Genomic DNA, 13,100 nt, shown 5'->3' on the forward strand with positions numbered 1-13,100 from the left:
GCAGAAAAGAGGGTGTTACCCAATCACAGACCTGTCTGTGCCAGAACAGAACAGTCCTGTCTGGGACCAGCAGTTCTCTAACCTGCAGTTAGAGAGGCTGTGCTGCAGGCAGAGTCAGGAACTGCTGGTGGCCCCTGGGGCTAACAGGGGCTCCAAGGAGGGAGTGGGAAGGAAGGCACGAGTCTGAGCGGCAGGTGGGGTTTTGTAGACAGGCCAACAACAGCAACAAAATAGCAGCTAAGTGGTGGCCAAGCCAGTCTGAGTACCTACTGTGTGCCAAGTTCTAGTCTCCTTCCAAAACCTGATTGTATTTATTTATCTGCCGCACTGCTGGCTCTTCGCTGCCACACAGGCTTTTCCCCAGTTGTGGGGAGTGGGGCTGCCCTGTAGTGGTGAGAGCACTTCTCATTGTGGCGGCTTCTCTTGTTGAGGAGCATGGGCTCCAGGTTGATGGGCTTCAGTAGTTATGGCTCCCCAGCTCTAGAGCACAGGCTCAATATTTGGGGCGCATGGGCTTAGTTGCTCCAAGGCATGTGAGATCTTCCCGGATCAGGGATCAAGTCTGTGCCTCCTCCATTGGCAGTCAGACTTCCCACCACTGAGCCCCCAGGGAAGCCCACTCTTGTCCTTTTTTTTGACATTGTATTTGCATTTTCTCATCTTTGCTGAGTTATAATTGAGACATAAAAATTGTATCTCTTCAAGATGTAGGAGTTGATTTTTTTTCCAAGCGGTTTACATTTTTTTGTGGTAAAACACCATGACATAATGTTGATTACTTTAACCATTCAAAGTGCACAATTCAGTGGCGCTAAGTACTTTTACAACGTTTTGCAGTCATCACTATCTAGTTCCAGAACTTTTCCAGCATCCCAGTGGAAACTCCGTAACTTTTAAGTAGGGACTGCATGCTCTGCTCCACAGCCCCTGTTAACCGCCACTCTGTCTGCATCTACATATTCTGGCATTTCCTGTCAGGGATCATGCATTTTCAGTCTGGCTTCTCTCACTGAGAGTACTGTTTCCAAGTTTCCCCCAGGTTGTAGCAACAAGTAGACATACAGTAAGTACTAACTGCAGGGCCACGCCAACCTGTGGTGACCTGCACCATGGCTGACCTGCAACATGGGCGATCTGTATTGTGGGTGACCTGGTTGACCTTCACTGTGAGTGACTCACACTGTAGCTGACCTGCACTGTCATGACCTACGCTATGGGTGACCTGCACTGAGTGACCTCACTGTGGGTGACCTGCACTGTGAGTGACCTGCTCCATGGCTGACCTACACTTTTCTATACACCTGAAACTAACACAGCATTGTAAATTAACTATGCTTCAATTTAAAAAAAAAAAGTTTTTTTAAAGTATGTAGATGGAGACATATATACCATGCTAACACTAATCAAGACAGGCAGGAGTAACCATATCAATTTCAGATAGTAGAGCTCAGAGCAAGGAAAGATATCAGGTATAAAGGATGTTCCATAATATAGTTGTGTTGTTTCTCCAAGAAGACACAACAGTTCTTAACATGCACCTAACAAAAGAGGTTCAAGCCATGTTAGACAAAGTGACAGAACTTTAATAGTGATGCAGGGAGATCAAGATGATGGAATAGGAGGATGAGTTTTAAAAGACAGAAATTAGAGCAAACATCTTTTCTGATCACAGTGGCATGAAGCTAGAAATAAATTATATAAAGAAAAATGGTAACAACACAAAGGCATGGAAAGTAAACAACATGCTATTTAAAAAAAATAACAGTGGAAGGGGCGGTCCAAAAATAACAGAGGAATAGGACAGAGAGACCACTTTCTCCCCCACAAATTCATCAAAAGATCAGTTGAATCTTGAACAACTTTCACAAAACAACTTCTGAATGCTGGTGGAAGACACCAGGCACCCAGAAAGGTAGCCCAATCTCTTTGAAAGGAGAAGTCTTGAGGCAACTGTAAGAGAAAGACTGAAAGCCAGCGGCAGGAGGTTTAATTCCAGAACTTTAGAACATCAGAAAACTCCTGACTGCAGGAAACACTAATAGATGGGAGCTCACCAAAAGTCTCCACACCCACACTGAAACCAAGATCCACCCAACAGCCAACAAGCTCCAGTGCAAAACACATCACGCTAATTCTCCAGCAAAATGGGAACACAATCCCAAACATTAAAAGACAGGTTTCCCAAAGCCATGCCAAACCCACAAACACCCCAAAACTCCCAACTAGACACTTCATTTCACCCCAGAGAGAAAAGATCCAGCTCACCCACCAGAACACAGATGCAAGCTCCCCCAACCAGGAAACCTTGACAAGCCACTGGTCCAACCCCACCCACATGGAGTAGACTCCACAATTAAGAGGAGCCATGAACTTCCAGCCTCAGAAAGGGCACCCGAAACACAGCAACCTAAACAAAATGAAAAGGCAGAGAAATATTCAGCAGGTGAAGGAACGTGACAAAAACCCCCCAAACCAAACCAAAGAAGAGGAGATGAGGAGTCTACCGGAAAAAGAATTCAGAATAACAATGGTAAAGATGATCCAAAATCTTGAAAACAAAATGGAGTTACAGATAAATAGACTAGAGACAAGGATTCAGAAGACACAAGAGATGTTTAACAAGGACCTAGAGGAAATAAAGAAGAGTCAATCAATAATGAACAATCCAATAGCTGAAATTAGAAGCACTCTGGAGGGAGCCAACAGTAGAATAACTGAGGCAGAAGAGAAGATAAGTGAGGTGGAAGGTAGAATGGTGGAAATAAATGAAGCAGAGAGGAAAAAAATAAAAATTAAAAGAAGTTAGGACAACTTCAGAGGCCTCTGGGACATTGTTAAATGCCCCAACATTAAAATCAGGTCTTCCCTGATAGCTCAGTTGGTAAAGAATCTGCCTGCAATGCAGGAGACCCTGGTTCAATTCCTGGGTTGGGAAGATCTGCTGGAGAATGGATAGTCTACCCACTCCAGTATTCTTGGACTGGCCTTGTGGTTCAGCTGTAAAGAATCCACCTGCAGTGTGGGAGACCTAGGTTCAATCCCTGTGTTGGGAAGATCCCCTGGAGAAGGGAAAGGCTAACCACTCCAGTATTCTGGCCTGGAGAATTCCATGGACTATATATAGTCCATGGGGTCATAAAGAGTCAGACACAACTGAGCGACTTTCACTTCACTTCGCTTCAAATCATAGGTGTCCCAGAAAAAGAAAACAAAAAGAAAGGGTATGAGAAAATACTTGAGGAGATAATGGTTGAAAACTTCCCTAAAATGGGGAAGGAAAGAGCCACCAGACAGTCCCAAACAGGATAAACCCAAGGCAAAACACCCCAAGACACATATTAATCAAGCTAACAAAAATCAAACACAAAGAGCAAATATTTAAAGCAACAAATAACCCACAAGGGGATCCCCATAAGGATAACAGCTGATTTTTCAATAGAAACTCTTCAGGCCAGAAGGGAATGGCAGGACATACTTAAAGTGATGAAAGAGAAAAACCTACAACCAAGATTATTCTACTGAGCAAGGATCTCATTCAGATATGAAGGAAAAATCAAAAGGTTTACAGACAAGCAAAAGCTGAGAGAATTCAGCACCACCAAACCAGCTCTTCAACAAATGCTAAAGGATCTTCTCTGGACAGGAAACACAGAAAAGGTTTATAAACTCCAACCCAACACAACAAAGTAAACAGTAATGGGATCATATTTATCAATAATTACCTTAAATGTAAATAGGTTAAATGCTCTAACCAAAAGACAGAGACTGGTCGAATGGATACAAAAACAAGACCCCTATATATACTGTCTACAAGAGACCCACCTCAAGCATAGGGACACATACAGACTGAAAGTGAGAGGCTGGGAAAAGATATTTCATGCAAATGGAGACCAAAGGAAAGCAGGAGTAGCAATACTCACATCAGACAAAAATAGACTTTGAAATAAAGACCATAATAAGAATCAAAGCAGGACACCACATAATGATCAAAGGATCAATCCAAGAAGAAGATATAACAATTATGAATAGATATGCATCCAACATAGGAGCACTCCAGAACATAAGGCAAATGCTAACAAGTATGAAGGGGGAAATTAACAGTAACACAGTCATAGTGTGGGACTTTAATATCCACTCACACCTATAGATAGATCAACCAAACAGAAAATTAGCAAGGGAATACAAGCTTTAAAGGATATAACAGACCAGTTAGACCTATTTGATATCTACAGGACATTTCACCCAAAAACAATAGATTTCACCTTTTTCTCAAGTACATACAGAACATTCTCCAGGATAGATCACATCCTGGGCCATAAATCTAGCCTTGGTAAAATTTTTTTTAATGAAATCATTCCAAGCATCTTTTCTGATCATAATGCAGTAAGACTAGATGTCAACTACAGGGAAAAAAAATATTAAAAATACAAACATGTGGAGGCTAAGCAACATGCTTCTGAAAAACCAACAGATCACAGAAGAAATCAAAAAGGCAATCAAAATATGCATAGAAACAATTGAAAATGAAAACACAACAACCCAAACCTATAGGACTCAGCAGAAGCAGTGCTAAGAGGGAGGTTCATAGCAATATAAGCCTACTTCAAGAAACAAGAAAAACATCAAATAAACAACCTAACTTTACACCTAAAGCAACTTAAAAAAAGGACAGAAAAACCCCACAGTTAGTAGAAGGAAAGAAATCATAAAAATCAGAGCAGAAATAAATTAAAAAGAAATAAAGAGGACTGTAGCAAAATGCAACAAAACTAGAAGGTGGGTCTTTGAGAAGATAAATAAAATAGACAAACCATTATCCAGACTCATCAAGCAAAAAAGAAAGAAGAATCAAATCAATAAAATTAGAAATGAAAATGGAGAAATCACAATAGACAACACACAAATACAAAAGATCATAAGAGACTACTATAAGCAAGTATATGCCAATAAAATGGAAAACTTGGAAGAAATGGACAAATTCTTAGAAAAGTATAACCTTCCAAAACTGAACCAGGAAGAAGTAGAAAGTCTTAACAGACCTATCACAAGCACGGAAATCGAAACTGTAATCAAAAATCTTCCAACAAACAAAAGCCCAGGACCAGATGGCTTCACAGCTGAATTCTACCAAAAATTTAGAGAAGAACTAACACCTATCCTACTCAAATTCTTCCAGAAAATTGCAGAGAAAGGTAAATTCTCAAACTCATTCTATAAGGCCATCACCCTAATACCAAAAACCAGACAAAAATGCCACAGAAAAAGAAAACTACAGGCCAATATCACTGATGAATATAGATGCAAAAATCCTCAACAAAATTCTAGCAAACGGAATCCAACAACATATTAAAAGATTATACATCATGACCAAGTGGGCTTTATCTCAGGGATGCAAGGATTCTTTAATATTCAAAAAATTAATCAATGTGATACCATATTAACAAACTGAAAGATAAAAACCACATGATAATATCAATAGATGCAGAGAAAGCCTTTGACAAAACTCAACACAGATTTATGATAAAAATTCCCCAGAAAGCAAGCATAGAAGAAACATACCTTAACATAATAAAACAAACCCACAGCAAACATTTTCCTCAATGGTGAAAAATTGAAAGCATTTCCTCTAAAATCAGGAACAAGACAAGGATGCCCACTCTCACCACTACTATTCAACATAGTTTTGAAAGTCCTAGCCACAGCAATCAGAGAAGAAAAAGAAATAAAAGGAATCCATATTGGAAAAGAAGTAAAATTCTTTTTGCAGATGGCATGATCCTCTACATAGAAAACCTTAAAGATACCACCAGAAAATTACTAGAGCTAATCAATCAATATATAAAGTTGTGGATATAAAGTTAATACACAGAAATCCTTTGCATTCCTGTACATTCAGTTCAGTTCAGTCACTCAGTCGTGTTCGACTCTTTGTGACCCCATGGACTGCAGCATGCCAGGCCTCCCTGTCCATCACCAACTCCCAGAGTTTATCCAAACATGTCCATTGAGTTGGTGATGCCATCCAACCATCTCATCTTCTGTTGTCCCCTTCTCCTCCTGCCTTCAATCTTTCCAAGCATCAAGGTCTTTTCAAATGAGTTAGCTCTTCGTATCAGGTGGCCAAAGTATTGGAGTTTCAGCTTCAACACCAGTCCTTCCAATGAGTATTCAGAACTGATCTCCTAATTTAGGATGTACTGGTTGTATCTCCTTGCTGTCCAAAGGACTCACAAGAGTCTTCTCCAACACCACAGTTCAAAAGCATCAATTCTTCAGCACTCAGCTTTCTTTATGTTCTAACTCTCACATCCATACATGACAACTGGAAAAACCATAGCCTTGACTAGATGGACCTTTGTTGGCAAAGTAATGTATCTGCTTTTGAATGTGCTGTCTAGGTTGGTCATAACTTTCCTTTCAAGGAGTAAGCATCTTTTAATTTCATGGCTGCAATCACCATCTGCAGTGATTTTGGAGCCCAAAAAAATAAAGTCAGCCACTGTTTCCCCATCTATTTGCCATGAAGTGATGGGACTGGATGCCATGATCTTGGTTTTCTGAATGTTGAGCTTTAAGCCAACTTTCTCACTCTCCTCTTGCACTTTCATCAAGAGGCTCTTTAGTTCTTCTTCACTTTCTGCCATAAGGGTGGTATCATCTGCATATCTGAGGTTATTGATATTTCTCCCAGCAATCTTGATTCCAGCTTGTGCTTCTTCCAGCCCAGTGTTTCTCATAATGTACTCTGCATATAAGTTAAATAAGCAGGGTGACAATATATGGCCTTGACATACTCCTTTTCCTATTTGGAACCAGTCTGTTGTTACATGTCCAGTTCTAACTGTTGCTTTTTGACCTGCATACATATTTCTCAAGAGGCCAGTCAGGTGGTCTGGTATTCACATCTCTTGGATAATTTTCCACAGTTTTTGGCAATCCACACAGTCAAAGGCTTTGGCATAGTCAATAAAGCAGAAATAGATGTTTTTCTGGAACTTTCTTGCTTTTTTGATGATCCAGCAGATGTTTGCAATTTGATCTCTGATTCCTCTGCCTTTTCTAAAACCAACTTGAACATCTGGAAGTTCATGGTGCATGTATTGTTGAAGCCTAGCTTGGAGAATTTTGAGCATTACTTTGCTAGTGTGTGAGATGAGTGCAATTGTGCAACAGTTTGAGAATTCTTTGGCATTGACTTTCTTTGGGATTGGAATGAAAACTGACCTTTTCCAGTCCTGTGGCCACTGCTGAGTTTTCCAAATTTGCTGGCATATTGAGTGCAGCACTTTCACAGCATCATCTTTTGGGATTTGAAATAGCTCAACTGGAATTCCATCACCTCCACTAGCTTTGTTCGTAGTGATGCTTTCTAAGGCCCACTTGACTTCACCTTCCAGGATGTCTGGCTCTAGGTGAGTGATCACACCATCGTGGTTATCTGGGTCATGAAGATCTTTTTTGTACAGTTTTCTGTGTATTCTTGCTACCTCTTCTTAATATCTTCTGCTTCTATTAGGTCCCTACCATTTCTGTCCTTTATTGAGCCCATCTTTGCATGAAATGTTCCCTTGGTATCTCTAATTTTCTTGAAGAGATCTCTAGTCTTTCCCGTTCAATTGTTTTCCTCTATTTCTCTGCACTGATCACTGAGGAAGGCTTTCTTATCTCTCCTTGCTATTCTTTGAAACTCTGCCTTCAAACGGGTATATCTTTCCTTTTCTCCTTTGCTTTTCACTTCTCTTCTTTTCACAGCTATTTGTAAGGCCTCCTCAGACAGCCATTTTGCTTTTTTGCATTTCTTTTTCTTGAGGATGGTCTTGCTCCCTGTCTCCTGTACAATGTCATGAACTGCTGTCCATAATTCATCAGGCATTCTGTCTATCAGATATATTCCCTTAAATCTACTTCTCACTTTCACTGTATAATCATAAGGGATTTGATTTCAGTCATACCTGAATGGTCTAATGGTTTTCCCCACTTTCTTCAGTTTAAGTCTGAGTTTGGCAATAAGGAATTCATGATCTGAGCCACTAACAATGAAAAATGGAAAGAGAAATTAAGGAAACAATCCCATTCACCATTGAAACAAAAAGAATAAAATACTTACGAATAAATTTACCTAAAGAAACAAAATACCCATATATAGAAAACTATAAAACACTGATGAAATAAATCAAAGATGACACAAATAGATGGAGAAATATACCATCTTGATGGATTGGAAGAATCAATATAGTGAAAATGAGTACACTACCCAAAGCAATCTTTAGATTCAAGGCAATCCCTATCAAGCTACCAACAGTATTTTTCACAGAACTAGAACAAATAATTTCACAGTTTGTATGGAAACACATAAAACTTCAAATAGCCAAAACAATGTTGAAAAGAATAATGGAACTGGAGAAATCAACCTTCCTGACTTCAGACTACAGTCCTCAAAACAGTATGGTACTGGCACAAAGACAGAAATATACATCAATGGAACAAAATAGAAAGCCTAGAGATAAATCCACACACCTATAGGCACCTTATCTTTGACAAAGGAAGCAAAAATATACAATGGAGAAAAGACAGTCTCTTTAACAAGTGGTCCTGGGAAAACTGGCCAACCACCTGTAAAAAAAATGAAACTAGAATACTTCCTAACAACATACACAAAAATAAGCTCAAAATGGATTAAAGATATAAATTTAAGACCAGAAACTATACAACTCTTAGAGGAAAACATAGGCAGAACACACTCTGACATAAATCGTGGCAAGATCCTCTATGACCCACCTCCCAGAGTAATGGAAATAAAAATAAACAAATGGGACCTAATTAAAGTTAAAATCTTTTGCACAGTGAAGTAAACTATAAGCCAGGTAAAAAGGCAGTCTTCAGAATGGGAGAAAATAATAAAAAATAATAAAAAATAATAGAAAATAATAGCAAATGAAATAACTGACAAAGAATTAATCTCCAAAATATACAAGCAGCTCTTCCAGCTCAGTACCAGAAAAATAAACAACCCAATCAAAAAGTGGGCCATAGAATTAAACAGACATTTCTCCAGAGAAGACATACAGATGGCTAACAAACACATGACAAGATGGTCAACATCACTCATCAGAGAAATGCAAATGAAGTACCATTTCTTGCCAGTCAGAATGGCTGTCATCAAAAAGTCTACAAACAATAAATGCTGAGAAAACGTGGAGAAAAGGGACCCTCTTTCACTGTTGGTGGGAATGCAAACTAGTATAGCCATTATGGAGAACAGTGTGGCTATTCCTTAAAAAACTGGAAATAGAACTGCCATATGACCCAGCAATCCCACTGCAGGGCATACACACTGAGGAAACAAGAATTGAAAGAGACACATGTACCCCAATGTTCATTGCAGCACCATTTACAATAGCTAGGACATGGAAGCAACCTAGATGTCCATCGGCAGATGAATGGATAAGGAGGTTGTGATACATATACACAATGGAATATTATTCAGCTATAAAAAAGAACACTTTTGAGTCAGTTCTAATGAGGTGGATGAAACTGGAGCCTCTTATACAGAGTGAGGGAGAAGGCAATGGCACTCCATTCCAGTACTCTTGCCTGGAAAATCCCATGGACTGAGGAGCCTGGTAGGCTACAGTCCATGGGGTCTCAGAGTCAGACATGACTGAGCAACCTCACTTTCACTTTTCATTTTCATGCATTGGAGAAGGAAATGGCAACTCACTCCAGTGTTCTTGCCTGGAGAATTCCAGGGACAGAGGAGCCTGGTGGCCTGCCGTCTATGGGGTTGCACAGAGTTGGACATGACTGAAGAGACTTAGCAGCAGCAGCAGCATAGAGTGAAAAAGGTCAGAAAGAGAAACACCAATACAGTTTATTAATGCACATAAATGGAATTTAGAAAGGTGATAATGATGACCCTACATAAAAGACAGCAAAAGAGACACAGATGTAAAGAACAGACTTTCAGACTATGTGGGAGAAGGTGAGGGTGGGATGATTTGAGAGAATAGCATTGAAATATATAAAATAGATGACCAGCTCAAGTTCGATGCAGGAAGCAGAGCACTCAAAGTCAGTGCTCTGGAACAACTCAGAGGGATGGCATGGGGAGAGAGGGGGGTTCAAGATGGGGGGACACATGTGCATCTGTGGCTGATCCATGTGGATGTATGGCAAAAACCACCACAATATTGTAATTAGCCTCCAATTAAAATAAATTTAATTTAATTTAAAAAATAACAGTGGGTCAATGAAGAAATCAAAGAGGTAATCAGAAAATACCTTCAGGCACATGAAAATCAAAATGCAACTTTCGCAAAGTAGCTCTAAGAGGAAGGTTTGTGGCAATACAGACCTACATCAAGAAACAGGAAAAAATAAATAAATAACAATCTTTTATCTAAAAGAATTAGAAAAAAAAATAACAAAGCCCAAAGTCAGCAGAAGAAAATAAATAATAAAGATCAGAAGAAGTTAAGTAACATAGAGCCAAAAATATATGTATATATAGAAAATATCAATAAAACCAAGGGCTGGTTTTTGAAAAGATAAACAAAATTCATAAGCTTTGAGTCGGGCTCATTAGGGGAAAAGACAAAGGGCCCAAATAAGCAAAATAAGAAATGAAACTACAACTTACATCACAGAGATACAATAAAATCATAAGAGAATTCTATGTACAGTTATATACCAAAACATTAGACAACCTATAAGAAGTGTATATATTCCTAAAAACCATAATTTTTCAAAACTGAATCAGGAAGAAAAAGATAATCTGAACAGACCAATCCCAAGTAGTGAAATGGAATATGCAATCCCAAACTTCCAGCAAACCTTGTCGTTGGGTGGCTTGGCAGCCTGGTGTGGCCGTGGCCGCTGCTGTGCTAGGAGGGACCTGCGCTGACACCTGACGCACACCGGCTGGGTGTCAGTCTGCAGCTCTCCTTAGGTGCCAAAGAACAAGAGGAAAAGTGAGGTGTTTGACCCCTACACACACCTCTTACTGCATTTGTTGTGACCAGTGAATGAGTTCACAAGTCTAAAAACTGAATGTGTTGATGAATCTGTTAAAAGAGTTAATAAAAGAATACAGTCACCATGGGGCTTCCCTGGTGGTTCAGTTGGTAAAGAATCTGCCTGCAATGTGGGAGACCTGGGTTCGATCCCTGGATTGGGAAGGTCCCCTGGAGGAGGGCATGGCAACCTACTCAGTATCCTTGCCTGGAGAATCTCCATGGACAGACGAGCCTGAGGCTACAGTCCATGGGGTCGCAGAGTCGGACACGACCGAGCGAATCAGCACAGCACAGCACAGCCACCATCTGCAGTGGCTTCCACTGTTTCCTCATCTATTTGCCATGAAGTGATGGGATTGGATGCTATGACCTTAGTTTTTTTTTAATGTTGGGTTTTAAGCCAGCTTTTTCACTCTCCTCTTTCACTTTTCATCAAGAGGTTCTTTAGTTCTGCTTCACTTTCTGCCATAAGGGTGGTGTCATCTGCATACCTGAGGTAATTGATATTTTTCCTGTCTATCTTGATTCCAGCTTGTGCTTCATCCAACTCAGCATTTCACATGATGTATTCTGCATATAAGTTAAATAATCAGCATGATAATATACAGTCTTGTCATTCTCCTTTTCCAAAAGAAACAGTTCAGTTCAGTTCAGTTACTCAGTCATGTCCAACTCTTTGCAACCCCATGGACTGCAACAGGCCAGGCATCCCTGACAATCACCGACTCCAAGAGCTTGCTCAAACTCATGTCCATTGAGTCAGTGATGCCATCCAACCATCTCATCCTCTGTCATTCCCTTCTCCTCCTGCCTTCAACCTTTCCCAGCATCAGGGTCTTTTCCAATGAGTCAGTTCTTTGCATCAGATGACCAAAGTATTGGAGTTTCAGCGTCAGCAACAGTCCTTCCAATGAATATTCAGGACTGATTTCCTTTAGGATTTACTGGTTTGATTTCCTTGCAGTCCAAGGGACTCTCAAGAGTCTTCTCCAACACCACAGTTCAAAAGCATCAGTTCTTTGGTGCTCAGCTTTGGCATCAATGAAAACAGTGACAGACTTTATCTTCTTGGGATCCAAAATCACTGCAGATGGTGATGGCAGCCATGAAATTAAAAGATGCTTGCTTCTTGGAAGAAAAGCTATGGCAAATCTAGACAGCATATTAAAAAACAGAGACATTACTTTGCCAGCAAAGATCCATATAGTCAAAACTATGGTTTTTTCCAGTAATCATGTATGGATGTGAGAGTTGGATCATAAAGAAAACTGAGCACTGAAGAGTTGATGATTTTGAACTGTGGTGTTGGAGAAGACTCTTGAGAGTCCCTTGGACAGCAAGGAGATCCAACCAGTAAATCCTAAAGGAAATCAATCCTGAATATTCATTGAAAGAACTGATGCTGAAGATGAAGCTTCAACACTTTGGCCACCTGATGCAAAGAACTGACTCATTGGAAAAGACCCTGAAGCTGGGTAAGATTGAAGGCAGGAGAAGGGAGTGACAAAGATGAGATGGTTGGATGGCATCACCAACTCAATGGACATGAGTTTGAGCAAGATCTGGGAGTTGGTAATGGACAGGGGAGCCTGGCGTGCTGTAGTCCATGGGGTCAGAAAGAGTTGGACACAACTGAGTGACTGAACTGAACTGAACTGAACTTTTCCATTGTTTTCCCATCTATTTGTCATGAAGTGATTGGACTGATGCCATGATCTTCACTTTTTGAATATTGAGTTTTAAGCCAGCTTTTTCACTTTCCTCTTTAACCTTCATCTAGAGGCTTTTTAGTTCTTCTTCACTTTCTGTAATAAGGGTGGTGTCATCTGCATATTTGAGGTTATTGATATTTCTCCCCACAATCTTGATTTCAGCTTGTGTTTCATCCAGTCCGGCATTTTGCATGATATACTCTGCATATAAGTTTAATAAGCAGGGTGACATATGCAGCCTTATTGTACTCCCTTCCCAATTTTGAACCAGTCCATTATTCCATGTTTGGTTCTAACTGTTGCTTCTTGACCAGCATACAGGTTTCTCAGGAGGCAGGTAAGGTGGTCTGGTATTGCCATCTTCCTAAGAATT

Source organism: Bos mutus, chromosome 26 (assembly GCF_027580195.1).
Source record: "Bos mutus isolate GX-2022 chromosome 26, NWIPB_WYAK_1.1, whole genome shotgun sequence".
NCBI lineage: Eukaryota > Metazoa > Chordata > Mammalia > Artiodactyla > Bovidae > Bos > Bos mutus.